Source organism: Mastomys coucha, unplaced genomic scaffold (assembly GCF_008632895.1).
Source record: "Mastomys coucha isolate ucsf_1 unplaced genomic scaffold, UCSF_Mcou_1 pScaffold3, whole genome shotgun sequence".
NCBI classification, from domain to species: domain Eukaryota; kingdom Metazoa; phylum Chordata; class Mammalia; order Rodentia; family Muridae; genus Mastomys; species Mastomys coucha.
In genome coordinates this window covers 15,278,643-15,294,335 of record NW_022196909.1, presented here as the reverse complement: position 1 = coordinate 15,294,335, position 15,693 = coordinate 15,278,643, and the positions used below count along the sequence as shown (strand labels likewise).

Below are 15,693 nucleotides of genomic sequence, written 5' to 3'. Positions count from 1 at the left end.
AACCACTTCATAATCTCACTTACCAGAAGAAAGAGATGCATGTGTGTATAGTTTCTTAATCTTTTAATATGCAGTTTCCAAGCTGCCAAAATGGTATCATATATTACTAATGCCAACGCTGTTGTGACTTCCCTTATACCAACACATGTCTTCTTTTGAGGTTTTCACCTCAGGAGTCTGTCCCTATATGTGAATAGGAAGGGTGTTCTCACACTAGGGGTTGTGTGTTTTCCTAAACATCTCTCTTTCTATTTAGTGCATATGTTTGAGGCTATATTAAAATATATTTAATACAATCTCCACCTCTGCTTCACCATACTGTCTAGCCCTGGAATTCCTTTCAGCTTTAAAGCCACAATCCTGGCTTGATCTTAGGCGAGTTCCCTAGAAGGTTAGCAAAACTCTTGAGGCTTCTGAGGATGTAGGACAGAGTATCTGCTCCCTCCCTGTTGGTAGGTAATAGGATTACTTTTGTGTGTTTCTCTTGTGTCTTGTGTCCTGTGGCTCTGCGAACCTTACTTAGAGGGAATTTTAAAAATGGATTTCTTGCATTATCTGCATGAAAAAATTACCTAATGTGTAAATATATTTCATTGACAAGCAGAGAGTTTAATTTCTTGCTTTCTGATCTGTATTCCTATTCCTTTTTATTCCTGCATGGATGGGGACTTGGTAAACTGGGCTAAGCGTAGTGGAAACAGACATCCTATCCTTCTCTCAGTTGTAGAGGAGGGTAGCATTGAGCCTTAACTATCAAGTAGAATGTTAATTGAATTTTCTTTAATCCCATTTCCTCACCACTGACACTATGATTAGGGTGCTCTCCCCCCCCCCCCCAGTTAACCTGTTATCATGGTGAAGTTAGTGAATGTGTTTCTCAGATAGTGAGCCAATTTTATGCTTATCACAAACTCTACCGAGGCCATGGTTTACAATATATTTAATTTGCTTGTTTATTCTTTATGTACAGGATCTCTGCTGTAGCCCAGGCTGGATCACAGAGATACCTAATTTGCATATTCTTTATTCGCTACTGATTTATTTCTTGTTCTTAGATTAGCTTTAATAGAATTGAAATCTGTCCTCTATTACTACTAGTTTTCATAAGTTTAGAAATGACTGTCTAGAACTCTGATGTTGAATGTTTCAATGATGTTTCAATGCTTAGTAAAAATTTTCAGTGAAGCCATTTTTGAATCATTAACTTTTTAAAATTTTAATTTTAAATGTAAATGATTAAAAAAATATATTAAACGGGACTCTTAAAATTTACCTTTTCTAATTGGGCTTTGAAATTGAAGCTGTCCCATTTTAGATGGCATTGCTCACTACATCCCTGTAGAGCCCTCTTGATTTTACAGGGTGTGTACTACTGTCCAGCACCAGTCTTGCTAACAGGCGCCTTTTGTCTTGTTTCCTTGGCTAAATGTTTATCAGTTCTTTTAGCTGCTTTTGAAAAGACAGCATACCTTTCCTTGACTGTTCTTCTCTATAGCCGTAGTTCTCAACCTTCCTAATGCTGGGACCCTTTAATGGTGTGGTGACCTCCCTAGTCATAAAATCATTTTTTTTTTGCTACTTCATAACTGTAATTTTGCTACTGTTATGAGTCATAATGCAAATATATCTGTAACGTAACATATGCAGAATATCTGATATGTGACCTCTCTGAAAAGATTGCTTGGCCTCCCAAAGGGGTCACAACCGACAGGCTGAGAAACATTACTCTACAGGTTTATTGATTTCTGTTCTTATGTTTACTTCTGCATTTCTTCTCCTTGATTTGTTTGTGTAATTTTTTTTTGTTGTTGTTTTTTTCCTGGTTTTCTGAGACAGGGTTTCTCTGTGTAGCCCTGGCTGGCCTCGAACTCAGAAATCTGCCTGCCTCTGCCTCCCAAGTGCGATTATAGGCGTGTGCCGACACCACCTGGCATTTTTATTGTTTTATATTCTTTTTTTCCCCCTGGTTTTGTGTTTCTTTCTTTTTTTTAAAGATTTATTTTATTTATTTTATGTGTATGAGTACACTGTAGTCGTACAGACGGCCGTGAGCCATCATGTGTGTGGCAGCTGTTGGCAGCTGTTGAACTCAGGACCTCTGCCAGCCCCACTCGCTCTGGTGTAATTCACTGTAGCTCCCTTCAGATACACCAGAAGAGGGCGTCCGATCTCATTGTGGGTGGTTGTGAGCCACCATGTGGTTGCTGGGATCCGAACTCAGGACCTTTGGAAGAACAGTCAGTGCTCTTACCCGCTGAGCCATCTCGCTAGCCCCGGTTTTGTGTTTCTATTAGGGTTTATCATGGGCAGGAGGTGCTGCCCCTCACACTAAGCAGGTCCGTTCTAATCCTCCTGCGTTTTCTGGGACTTTTTCTTTTTCTTGATGCTGCTCTTTGTGCAGCTAGCAGCACCCTCAGGCTCCTTAGAACATTTCCTTTTCTTCTTAGGGGTGGTGGGGCTTGCCGCCTCCTCTAGTTCACTGGCCACTCCTTCCTTAGGTAAGGATTTCGTTCTCTTAGGAGCCCTTATGCTGCTAGTAGCCATCTCTTCAAGATCACTGGCCTTGGATAAAGCTTTTTCGTCGTTTTAGGCAAAGAGACAGGTGGGTCTTCCATTCCATTTTCCTGTGGGGTCTCCTGGAGTTGTTTTAGCTTTTTTTCTTCTTACGTCTTACATGAACCTCCTCTAGACACAGAACAGGGAAAGCAGGAGTTCACACTACCCTCGTTGAGGACTCCTGGGAGACAGTCGAGGACAGAGCACACTTTCCCATGGAATGGGCCATGTGCTACAACCAGCGTTCTGGGCTCTTGTCAAGTTCTCCCAGCACCTATCTCCTCCCTCACACTCTTCTGGAGTACTAGTATTTTCTGAAGACGCCAGGGCCAGTGCAGCCAGTCGCTTCTCTTCCTTCTTCTAGCATTTCTTCTGTTTTTTTCCAGCTCTCTGGTGATTTCAGCAGCCGCTTCCTCTGCCTGAACCACAGCTTCTGTCATGACATCCATGTTCTTCCAGGGAATCTCTCCAGTCTCATAGAAAGACATTTGCTCCTCAACTTGTTCTCAGAGCTTTTCCCCAAATACACTTGTGGGAACCTCAGAGAAGCGATCAGTTCTTAAGGTAATATGGAATGTGCTTGCTAAGGTGGAAGATAATTGTCTATCTTTTACAACAGGTGTTATAATTTGTGATAGTCATAGCTGCTGTGCTCAGATTTCAGTCTGCTGCTGTTTTGTTTGTATTCAGTTCAATGAGAGCCTTGGTTTTCCATACTGCTGATGCTGAATCATCCTCTTCTTTCTCCTCTTTCTTTCTTTCTTTCTTTCTTTCTTTCTTTCTTTCTTTCTTTCTTTCTTCCTTTCTTTCTTTTTTCTTCCTTTCTTTCTTCCTCCCTTCCTTCCTTTCTTTCTTTTTTCTTTCTTTCTTCTTTCTTTCCTCCTTTCCTCCTTTCTTTCATTCTTTCTTTTCTCTCTTTTCCTTCCTTCCTTCCTTCTTTCCTTCCTTTCTTGTTTTTTACTCTGTTGTATGTATGTATGCATGTATGTATGTATGTATGTTCTGTTCAGATACGGTTTCTTTGTGTAGTGCTGGTTGTCCTGGAACTCACTTTGTACAGCAGGCAGGTTTGGATCTCAGAGACTCACCTGCCTCTGCCTGCTTAGCCCTGGATTAAAGATTAGCCCCTCCTCTCACCTTTACCCTCCTCCCACTTCCCCATCCCCTTGCCCTCACTTCTCCAGCCCTACCCCCTCCCCACCTCACCTCTGGCCTCCTCATGACTTCTTTATGGAGTCTTTAGACACCTGCTGGCAGCTGAAAGTTTTCCTGATATATTTTCTCAAGAATTTATTATGTGATTCTAATGACCTGCTTTCTCTGAACTGTTAAATATACAAAATATGGATTGTCAAAGAGAATTCTCAGAAGAGGCTATATCTGCAGAGACTGGCGGTTAGAACTGCCATGGTGTGTAGAGGTTGGGATGCTACAGGTGGGATTAATTTATTTCAGACTAGCTTTAGTCCACCAAATCGCCACGCTTTGCCCACTTCTGTGTCCAACTAACATCCTGGGGATAATAGACAGCAAACCTTTTGAAACATATTAGCTTAGCAGACTACAAGCTTCTACCCACCCAAAAGCAAAGAAAGCTATCAGAGAGCATGGCTGTCTTACAAAAAAAAAAAAAAAAAAAAAAAAAAAAAAAAAAAAAAAAAAAAAAAACCAACAAAAACAAAAACAAATAAACAAAACCTTCATGAAACTGCATCTATGTTGGGACATAGAATTTGAGGTAAGACAATCTGTGTTTGTAGACTGTGATGTCAACTCAAAGGTCACTCTAGTGGAAACTTCATCCATTTAAGGGGAGAGCTGTATGTTGGGTTAACAGTCTGGTCATATTTTTCTCATAATATTAGACTATGTAGATTAAATGGATTAATACTAGAAAGACATGTGGCGCAAAACAAATACATGGGTTTTTTATTAGATGTTTTCTTTATTTACATTGCAAATTTTATCCTCTCTGAAAACCACTCTATCCCATCCTCCCTCTCCTTGCTCACTAACCTATCTGCTCCTGCTACCCTGTCCTGGCATTCCCCTACACTGGAGCTTCAAGCCTTCATGAGACCAAGGGCCTCTCCTCTCATTGATGTCCCACAAGGCCATCCTCTACTATATATGTGGCTGGAGCCATGGGTCCCTCCATGTGTACTCTTTGGTTGGTGGTTTAGTCCCTGGAGGTTCTGGGGGTACTGGTTGGTTCATATTGTTGTTCCTCCTATGAGGCTGCAAACCCCTCCAGCTCCTTGGGTCCTTTCTCTAGCTCCTTCACTGGGGACTTTACGCTTTCTGTTTTTTTAAAAACTAATTATGATCACATGTACACTATTTTGAGAATAGAAAAATGAGGACGCTCTCTATGTAATGCCACTCAGGCATGTGTTTGCATATATGCTTGTGGGCAGATACACATGCATATGTGTGGAAGACACAGTGTCTTCTTTGATCACTCTTGGCTTAGTTTTGAGGTGAGGTCCTTCAAGAAACCTAGAGTGTGCACTAATCGGTTCAGGAGGCCCACGGATCCACCTGTCTTCACCTTCGCAGCACTGGGATCACAGGTACACTTCACCCTGCCCAAATTCTTACATGGATGATGGCCATCTGAACTCAGATCCTTTTGCTAATGTAGCAAACATTTGACTAACCACATCACCTCCTCAGCAGCCTCTCTAGTTCTCTTGTTCAAACTAGTTTATCTTCAATCCTGAAATAAGCAAGAATCCTTATGATTAAAACTATAGGCACGGATATTTATGAACTTAAACACAAAATTCTGAAGAAATTATTTTCAAATGACTTCAGTTGTTTTGTCAATAAGAACAGTAACAGTATTTCCTCAATAAAGAAGTTGTTTGAAAGTTGTTTCAATGCTTGGTAAAAGAACAGAGGTCAAATGAGAATAGAGTATTTTCGAATAGATGTAGACATATTTGATAAAATTTAGCAATCAGTACTTTAAAAAACCCACAGGCTAGCAACTTAAGAACATAAATAAGTTACTAAGCATATTAAAAATCTTCATGAATAAGACACCAAAAAGTTCTACATGTCCATGTGCACTTTTTCCATCAGGGGCAGGAAATCTGCTCAGAGATGTGGTTTAGCTATTGGTATATGATGGTGTCGCAGAAATGATGCTGGCAGGCTGCCAGCCGCACTGAGCATGTCAGACAGATGGTTTGCATAGAGCAACTTAAGATTTTTATGGGTAAACTCTTAAAATTTACAAAGACATCATTGTTGTGTCTGGATAAAAATGTCAATTGGTTTCATTTTTATCGACAGTAGCAAATTTGTAATAAAAATAATCCAAGGAATAAAGAGTATGAAATCTTCCAGAGACTGTAAAAGCTACTGATGAACAAACATGGATGAACAAGGTGAAGTGACAAAGAAATGTTAAGGTTAAATGAGTTTTCAAAGTCCAAATGAGAGATGAGGAAAAAGGCAGTACCATAAGACATGAACCACTTAAGTAACAAGGAGATCATCTGACTCAAGCTAGTGCAATTACAACCTGGGAAAGGGGGCTTTAGAATATTCATCTAAACAGTCATGCACTCGGCAACTAGTCAATGAATCTGTCATGCATATGTCCTCTTCACAGGACGGAGCCACACTCCATTGTGCTCATTGTTGAGTTGAAAAGATTAGCCACAAAAACCATTTAATATGAGTACAGATGAGGTAGCCCTTGGATTAAATTCCTTCCTGTGCTAATTGAAGAGATATGACTCTGGGGAAAACCTCAGGACATCTTTGAACTGAGGATGATTGTCTTTAAAGAGCTCAGTACTCTGACCGTTCAGTCTCTCCCAAGAAGCTTCAGTAATTCAAAATAAGAGATCGTGAGGCAAATTTCCTTTAGTGGCCTGCACAGCTTTTAGAAAATTTAATATCAGTGTACTCCTCTTGTTCTCTCTGATGATATCAACCTATTCTACAACCCAGGCCCCATCCCATTGTGGTCTAGGCCAGGGAACACTGGTCATATAAACGAAAAGCAATTGTGGGTATTTAGAATACAAACCTTAGCTTTTCCCACTCTGGTCAGCTCAGTGGGTGATACTATTACTCCTAAGCCAAAACACAAGAGCTTGCTTCCAAATGGCTTGACCTAAAATAGAGATGAGAGAGGACTTATTTGCTTTGGTTTCCTCTCACAATTGCTTTGGGTTTTTTGTTTATTTTCGTGGAAACACAAGGATCACTCTACCAGTTGGTTAGGGCATATTTCTTGTAGGATCCCTTTCTTCCCCCAGTGCAGCAAACACTCCTATTTAAGTACCTTCTATAAATTTCAGACACAAAGGAACTATCATCACCTCTTTGTGTAGAGGGTAACGAAGCGTGAAGCTTGTACTACAGAGGTTTGGTTCTACAAAGGGACTCGCTTTACAAGCACCAATTACCTCCAGACTTCTTGATGTTTCAACTGAGTGAAGTCACTATGGGTCCTTTGTAAGTTGTCAAGAATTTCCTTTTTCTTGTTAACTTCAAAAGTATTAATTTATTTCACTTCCAGTGTTTTAAACAGCTTTTTTCAGCAAATAATTCTTTTGAGCTTTATAGCAGTGTTGTGGAATAGGCAAATATCAGGCTGTGATTTTCAGTAGCAGTATTTTAAAAAAGTAAACCCATTTATTTCAACACATATACATCAACTTATGCATTGAATGGCCATGTGACCAAAACCTATCGCAAAGGCTATGCTACAGGTCAAATTTTATTGTCATTATTCCTTACAAGTGATGTTTCCAGGGACAAGAACTTTTGATGCTTAAATATAAATAAAACATTTGTAGTCGAATTCTCTAGCTTTTAAAATGGATATGTGTCACAATTACAGTTTGTGGAGATGTCTGCTTTGAATTCAGATAGCTTAAATTCATAAGCAGTCTTCAAAGTAGATCACTTCACTGGGATGAATTTTCAAATGAATCATCTGCTACTACCACACTCATCCAGTCCCAACTCTGCATATCTCATTGAATTTTTATACAGTTAGAATGGCCATTCTGGAGCTTAGCCTACGGTTTTACTTTACTAACAATTATATTTGTATATACTTATGTACCACACAAAAGAGAAGAAAAAAATAAAGCTGTGTCAGAGGTGAAACTAGAAAAGTAATGCAGTTTATATCCTTTTCTATGCTTGCCTTCTGTACATTCTCATCACCCACTATCATTCTTTCTTGGCACTAAATTTAATGCTAACCCCTTGCTCATACCTGGTTATACATGTACAACTATACAGTTAAAGACTAGGGTTTGCATATGAGGGAAAACATGTTTTATTTTTTGTTTTTCCTTTCTGGGGTTTGGTCAAATGATATTATACTTTCCAAGTGAGACTATGTTCCAGCAAATTTCATTTTTCTTTAGAGCTAAACAGTATTATATTTTGTATATGAATCACATTTTCATTATCCATTCATCTGTGGACAAACATCTAGGCTGGTTCCATTTTCTTTCTATTGTAAATAAAACAGTAAATGTGGCATGATAGGAAGGTCTCTAGATAGCCCTGAAGTGGAACAGGTGTGTCATATGGTTGTTCTAGTTTTAATTTTTTGAGAAACCTCCAAATTGATTTCCAAAAAGACTCTCAGAATGTGCATTCCTATCAGCAGTAGATGGTCCTCTTTGCAGACATCCTTTCCAACATTTATTGTCAGATATGTGGACGACAGCCATTCAGAATGGGGTGAGGTGGTATCACAGAATAGTTTTAACTTGCGTTAGCTTGATGTCTAGGGATGTTGCAAACTTTTTGAACCAATTATTGGCCATTTGTATTTATCCTTTTGAAAACTGTTCATTTCACGAGGCCATTTGTATATTGCTTATTTCTTTAGGATTTAATTTCTGTAGCTCTTCGCAAATGCTCGATATTAGCACTCCTATTTGGAGTATAGCCGGGATTCGCTCCCATTTTGTGGGCTATTTGTGTGCTCTGCTGAATGCCCCATCGATGTGTAGAGCCCTTTCTATTTTACAAGATCCCATCTGTTGACACTTGGGGCTAGTTCCTGTACTACTAAAGTTCTGTTCAGAAAGTTCAGCAAAACAACAATCCAATAATCCCAGGCATTTCCATAATAGCATCTATGACGCTGCCAGCATGATTATTTGGTGACCAACCTCTCAAGCCTTGTAACCTAATCGTGGATGAATTCAGCTGAATTTGGCTTACAGCATAATCATTGGCTGTGACCTGCTCTAAAAACTGCTAAGCCATCACATGCTCATAACTCAAAAATGTTAGCTTCCCAACCACTCCACCATGCTGTTTGTATTCTCTTTTCTTAGTGAGTAAGATGGTTGATAGTTTACTATCTGACAGAAAAGTTAATTTTTTTTGCTATAACATATATTTTAATATTTATTCCACCAAACACAGCAGAGTTTCCTAGATTAAATTTCTTCACTAGTGACTTCCTACCGCTTCCCCCTCCCTCCCTCCTCCCCTCCTTCCCTCCATCTTTCTCTCCCTCCTTTCCTTCCTTCTGTCTTACTCTTTCATTTTGTTTTTTTTTTTTCTCACTAGTAACATTCAACCTCTCATGAATGCCAAGGAACTAACATTGAATGAAAGGCAGCAGTGGATGAAGCAGCACAGGCATTGCTCTGCATAGCCAAGGGCGTCTTAGAACATACTGCTCAGAAATCAATGTGGCAGATTTACCTGTTCCACATCATTTGTTGAAACGCCTTTCTTTTATGACCATGAACTTATTGCAGCTCCTCTGTATCCAAGAGCAGCTGACTACACACATGTCGATATGTGACCCCCCCCCAGCCTCTTCTGTACTATTAATCTATTTTTCCCTCTTTACTAAGGATGCTAAGGCATTTCGTTTTGTTTTGAGGGCATCATATAGCTCAGGCTGATTTCCAGCTCACTATATAGGTGTGGCTGGCTTTGAATCCCTAGCTATCGTGCCTCCACCTTCCTAAGGCAGGGATTACAGGTGTCTACCATCACAGCTTCTTGATTGATTTGGGTTTATAAGTAGACTTGGAATGAGGAGCAGGATTTCTCCAGCTAGGCTCGTCTTCTTCGGAATGTTTGTACTAACTATTGCATCTACTTTAAATTGCCTTTTCAAATTTTTCAGTGATGTGTATGTATGCGTATCTTTGAAGGTTGGTGTATGTGCATATGTGTGGAGCCAGAGGTGTCAAATTCCCTGGAGCTGGAGATACAACAATGAAATATGGGTGCGGGGAGTCAAGCTCAGATTCTCTCCATGAGCACTGAATTCTCTGACTCGATGAGCCATGTCTCTAGACCCATACTTGTCCTTTTAATTTTATGCAACTATATATGAATTATACATATATATATGTATACACACACACACACATACATATATATGAATTTTTGGACAGTCTCAGAGCCCCCTGATCTATTAACCTAGCCCATATTTCATTTTTCCAAGATTATCTTAGCATCATTTATGTTTTCTTTGCTAATAGTGCATGTAAATATGTAGTGTATAAATATATAAGTAGAATATAAATATATCATTTATTAATCATTATAATTAATTATAATATATCATCATGATATTAAATTTTTTTGCCACTCTACCAATTTAACTTGTCATATTTTTGAGACTTTTATGTTGTTGTTTTTCAAATGCAAAAAAAAGACATTTGTGAAAAAAGCTTCCTTTAAAACTACCATTTTTTTTTTTTTACCTTTTTGTTTCTTTGTCTTGCTTTATGACATAGGCTGCTACCTTTAAAAACATGTTTAATTGAAGTGCTTACAGGAAATGGTTAGCTTTCCACCTCACTGGAAGAGAAAATAATTTAACAAATTCAACTGGCTGTTGTATAACTGTGGACTATTAAAGATATATTTGAAAATAACCACCTTTTCAGATAAAATGTTTTTCTAATTTTAATTTAATTTAATTTTATTTTACTTTATGAAAGCCCACAATAAGCTCATGTATTTGAGTACTTGGTACCTAGGTGTTGGTGATGCTTGCAAAAGATAGGGACTTGTAGACTGTGGAGTTTTGCTGGAGAAAGTTACATCCCTGGAGCGCCGAGGGTTTACAGCATTGCTCCACTGCCAGTGTGCTCTCTGATTCTCTTGTGCAGCTGAGACATGATTTCAAAGCTTCCTGTTCCTGCTACCATAGATTCCCCACTATTGTGGAATCAGAGCCTTAGAATTTAAGCCAAAATGAACTCTTCCTTAAGTTATCTTTGTCATGTTAGTACATTAGAGCAAAAGAAAAGTAATAAATGTCCCATATTAGTTCAATTATGCACTACTGACATCAGTCTTACATCATGAGCATTGTTCATCTTCAATACTACATTTAGTCTGCCAGCATGTTATATCCTTTTTGCAACTGCATTAATGTTTGTCAGTAATTATGATTTTTATAAGATTTAAAAACATAATAGATTTAATGTTGAGGTTTTACTGGAATCATAAAACAACATAAAGAATATGCATTCTTTCTCCCTTGTATAAGAATTTTAAAGACTGATACCCCTTTTGTCTAAGTGTTTGATAAAATTCAACAGTGAAATAATTTTCTTGAAGACTTCTTTGTGATAGTTTTAATTATTACTATTTCAGTTTGTCTAATAAAGTTGTTCAATAAAAGTTTTACTAATTTGTCCCAGTTTTAATAACTTGTGCATTTCAAAAACTGTCTTTGCCATTTACACTGTTAAATTAGTAGGAATAAATATTTTTTTGTAATTTTATCTTATACTTTTCATGTATGTTCACATGATATTTTCCATTTCAGTTGAGTTGTTCCTTTTACATGGCCAATCTAGGGCCCTAACAGTATTGTTAAGTTCTTCTGAAATAACTTTAGGTTCTTTGATTTTCTCTGCTTACTCTATTTAATTCTGCTATTAATTTTCTTCCACCATTTCTTCATCTTTTGGTTCATTTTGCTCTCCTTCTATATCCCAAGAATAGAAGCAAATGTTAAAATTTAAATTTTCTATCTTTTTTATAAAATTTATTTTAAGATATACAACTCAGTATTGTCATTTTTAAGTCATCAAAATAATTTATAATAGTTACATGACTCTTAAATATACATGATATCTTCTGAATATAAAAGTAATATGCACTCAAGCAGTTTTTAAAATCTATTTGGAACATTAAACATGATAGAAGAAGAAAAAAATCTCTTATGAAGTTCTCTATGAAAGGAAATTGTATCAGGTTCTTGATTATACAAAAACTGCTCCATCTCCAAAGGAGAATACACAATGTAACTGTGGCTTCATACAATGAATTGGGTAGTGTTCCTTCTGTTTCTATTTTGTGGAATAGTTTGAAGAGTATTGGTATTATGTCTTCTTTGATGGTCTGATAGAATTCTTCACTAAAACTATGTGGTCCTGGGCTTTTTTTTGGTTGGGAGACTTTTAATAACTACTTCTATTTCTTTAGGGGTCATGGGACTGTTTCGATGGTTTATCTGATCCTAATTTAACTTAAGTATTTGATATCCATTTAGAAAATTGTTGATTTCTTCCAGATTTTCCAGTTTTGTTGAATATAGGCTTTTGTAGTAGGATCTGATGATTTTTTTTAATTTCCCCAGTTTCTGTTGTTATATATCTTTTTTCATTTCTGATTTTGTTAATTTGAATACTATCTTTGTGCCCTATGGTTAGTCTGGCTAAGGGTTTGTCTATCTTGTTGATTTTCTCAAAGAACCTGTTCCTGGTTTGGTTGATTCTTTGTATACTTCTTTTTATTTCTACTTGGTTGATTTCAGCTCTGAGTTTGATTATTCTCTGCTACCTACTCCTCTTGGCTGCATTTGGTTCATTTTTTGTTTTTTGTTTTTGTTTGTTTTTTTGTTTTCTTTCTAGACTTTTCAGGTGTGTTGTTAAGCTGCTAGTGTATACTCTCTCCAGTTTCTTTTTGGAGGCACTCAGAGCTGAGTTTTCCTCTTAGGACTGCTTTCATTATGTCCCATTAGTTTGGGTATGTTGTGTCTTCATTTTTATTAAATTTTGAAAAGTCTTTAATTTCTTTCTTTATTTCTTCCTTGACATTTAATTTCTTCTTTATTTAGTAGGGCATTGTTCAAGCTCCATGTGTATATGGGCTTTCTGTTATTTTTGTTGCTATTGAAGACCATCCTTAGTCCCGGATGATCTGATAGGATGCATGTTTTTTTTTTTAATCTTCTTGTATCTGTTGAGGCCTATTTTGTGACCGATTATATGGTCAGTTTTGGAGAAGGTACCATGAGGTGCCGAAAAGAAGGTATATTCTTTTGTTTTAGGATGAAATGTTCTATAGATATCTGTTAAATCCATTTGGTCCATAACTTCTGTTATTTTCAATGTGTCTCTTTTTAGTTTCTGTTTCCATGATCTGTCCATTAATGAGAGTGGGGTGTTGTAGTCTCCCACCATTATTGTTAGAGATGCAATGTGTGATTTGAGCTTTAATAAAGTTTCTTTTACAAATGTGGGTTCCCTTGTATTAGGAGCATAGATGTTCAGAATAGAACGTTCTTCTTGGTAGATTTTTCCTTTGATGAGTAGGAAGTGTCCTTCCTTAACTTTCTTGATAACTTTAGGTTGAAAGTTGATTTTATTTGATATTAGAATGGCTACTACAGCTTGTTTCTTGGGACCATTTGCTTGGAAAACTGTTTTCCAGCCCTTTACCCTGAGTAGTGTCTGTCTTTTTCATTTGCATTTCCTGTATGTAGCAAAATGCTGGGTCCTGTTTAAGTGTCCAGTCTGTTTTTTCAATATCCTTTTATTGGGGAATTGAGTCCATTGATGTTAAGAGATATCAAGGAATAGTGATTGTTGCTTCATGTTATTTTTGGTGTTATTTTTTGTGTGGCTGTCTTCTTTTTGGTTTGTTGAAAGAGGATCACTTTCTTACTTCTTCTAGGGTGTAGTTTCCCTCCTTGTATTGGCGTTTTCCAGCTATTATCCTTTGTAGTGCTGGATTTGTGGGAAAATATTGTATAAATTTGTTTTCTGTAATGGCATATCTTGTTTCTCCATCTATGGTATTGAGAGTTTTGCTGGGTATAGTAGCCTGGGATGGCATTTGTGTTCTCTTAGGGTCTGTATGGCATCAGCTCAGGATCTTCTGGTTTTCATAGTCTCTGGCAAGAAGTCTGGTATAATTCTGATAGGTTTTCCTTTTTATGTTTTTTGACCTTTTCCCTTACTGATTTTAATATTCTTTCTTTGTTTTGAGCACTTGATGTTTTGACTTTTATGTGACAGGAGCAATTTATTTTCTGGTCCAATCTGTTTGGAGTTCTGTATGCCTCTTTTATGTTTATGGGCATCTATTTCTTTAGGTTAGGGATGTTTTCTATAATTTTGTTGAAGATATTTTCTGGCCCTTTTCGTTTGGGAATCTTCGCTCTCTTCTATACCTATTATTCTTAGGCTTGGTCTTCTCATTGTGTCCTGGATTTCCTGGATGTTTTGGGTTAGGAGCTTTTTGCATTTTCTTTATTGTATCATGGTTTTCTATGGTATCTTCTGCATCTTGATTCTCTCTTCTATCTCTTGTATTCTGTTGGTGATGCTTGTATTTATGACTCCTGATGTCTTTTACAGGTTTTCTACCTCCAGGGTTGTCTTCATTTGTCATTTCTTTATTGTTTCTATTTCCATATTTTGATTTTGGAAGGTTTTGTTCAATTCCTTCACCTGTTTGGTTTGTTTTCATGTAATTCTTTAGGGATTTTTGTGTTTTCTCTTTAAGGGCTTATAGTTGTTTAATTGTATTCTCCTGTATTTCTTTAAGATAGTTATTCATGTCCTTCTTAAAGTCCCCTATCATCATCATGAGATGTGATTTTTAAATCAGAACCTTGCTTTTCTGGTGTGTTGGAGTATCCAGGGCTCACTGTGGTGGGAGAACTGGTTTCTGATGATGCCAAGTAGCCTTGGTTTTTGTTGCTTATGCTCTTGTCCTTACCTCTTGCTATCTGGTTATCTCTAATGTTAGCACAGTCTCTGACTGTGCCTTGTTCCTCCTGCAAACATGTGTGTCAGTACTCTGGGAGACCAGTTTTCTCCAGTAGAAATTTGAGTATGGAGAGCTGTGGCACAGGATCAGCTTATACATTATAATATTTAAAACAATTGTTGAATCATTTGTCAGGAGTGAAAATTAATTTCATTAATAATATCTTTAAATCTCTTTATTTTCCCTTTTAATTATATGGGTTTTAATTTATTATATATCCAACATGTTTAAGCACATAATCATTTCAAGTAATTAGCAATCCCTGAATAAAACTTACCCCCTCCTGTTTTTCAAGACACAGTCGGAGTTTGTTTAAAAAATATTTTAATACAGATTTGAACAAGGATAATTAGAAGAAATTGCCCTCACCCACATACAGTAATACACTCCCAGGTGTGGGTATGTGCTTCACAAGAGAGTTCTTGTGAATGCAAGGCTTTGCAATAGCCATATATTTGATTTTATGACTTCTGAAGTTAAATTCTCTAAGGATCCCTGAGAAACTCCAGTGATCTCATAGGGTGATCCCTGAAGGGCAGTAAATATGAAGAGAAAGTGGAGAATAAAATTGAGCTCATAGACATTAAAAACAAAAACCTTTTTGTACAGGACTCCAATAACCCAGACACTAAGACCAAAACCCAATATATGGGACGTCATGAAGCTAAGAAGGACACCATCATGTGAACAAACTGGAAGCTAAAGAGTGGGAAAACATCTTTGCTAGTTATACACATGATAGTGAGGTTGTGTGTAAAAATGTATAGAGAATTCAAAAGGCTGAACATCAAAAAAACAACTCAATTGAAATGTTGGTGTACAGAATTAAGCAGAGTCCTCAAAAGATGAAACACACATGCTTAAGAGACTCTTAAAAATGTTCAGTATCCTCAACCATCAGGCAAATACAGAATGTTTGAAAAGAATTTTAAAATCTTTTAATGATTGATAGATATGAGCAGCCTTGTCTTTATGGTGCAACATGAGGCAACATTCACAGCTTGTCCCTTCCTGGGCTTTTTTTTTTCTTTTTCTTTTTTTACATGTAAATTTCTCCATTCCCAGTTTCCCCTCCAAAAAACAAAGAAACAAAGAAAAACA

The 15,693-nt window shown here is 37.2% G+C and overlaps 1 pseudogene; it reads right to left on the bottom strand.

The window, feature by feature from the left end:
• Nucleotides 1-2,343: 2,343 nt before the first annotated feature.
• On the bottom strand, nucleotides 2,344-3,718 carry LOC116075426 (annotated as a pseudogene).
• Nucleotides 3,719-15,693: the final 11,975 nt, after the last annotated feature.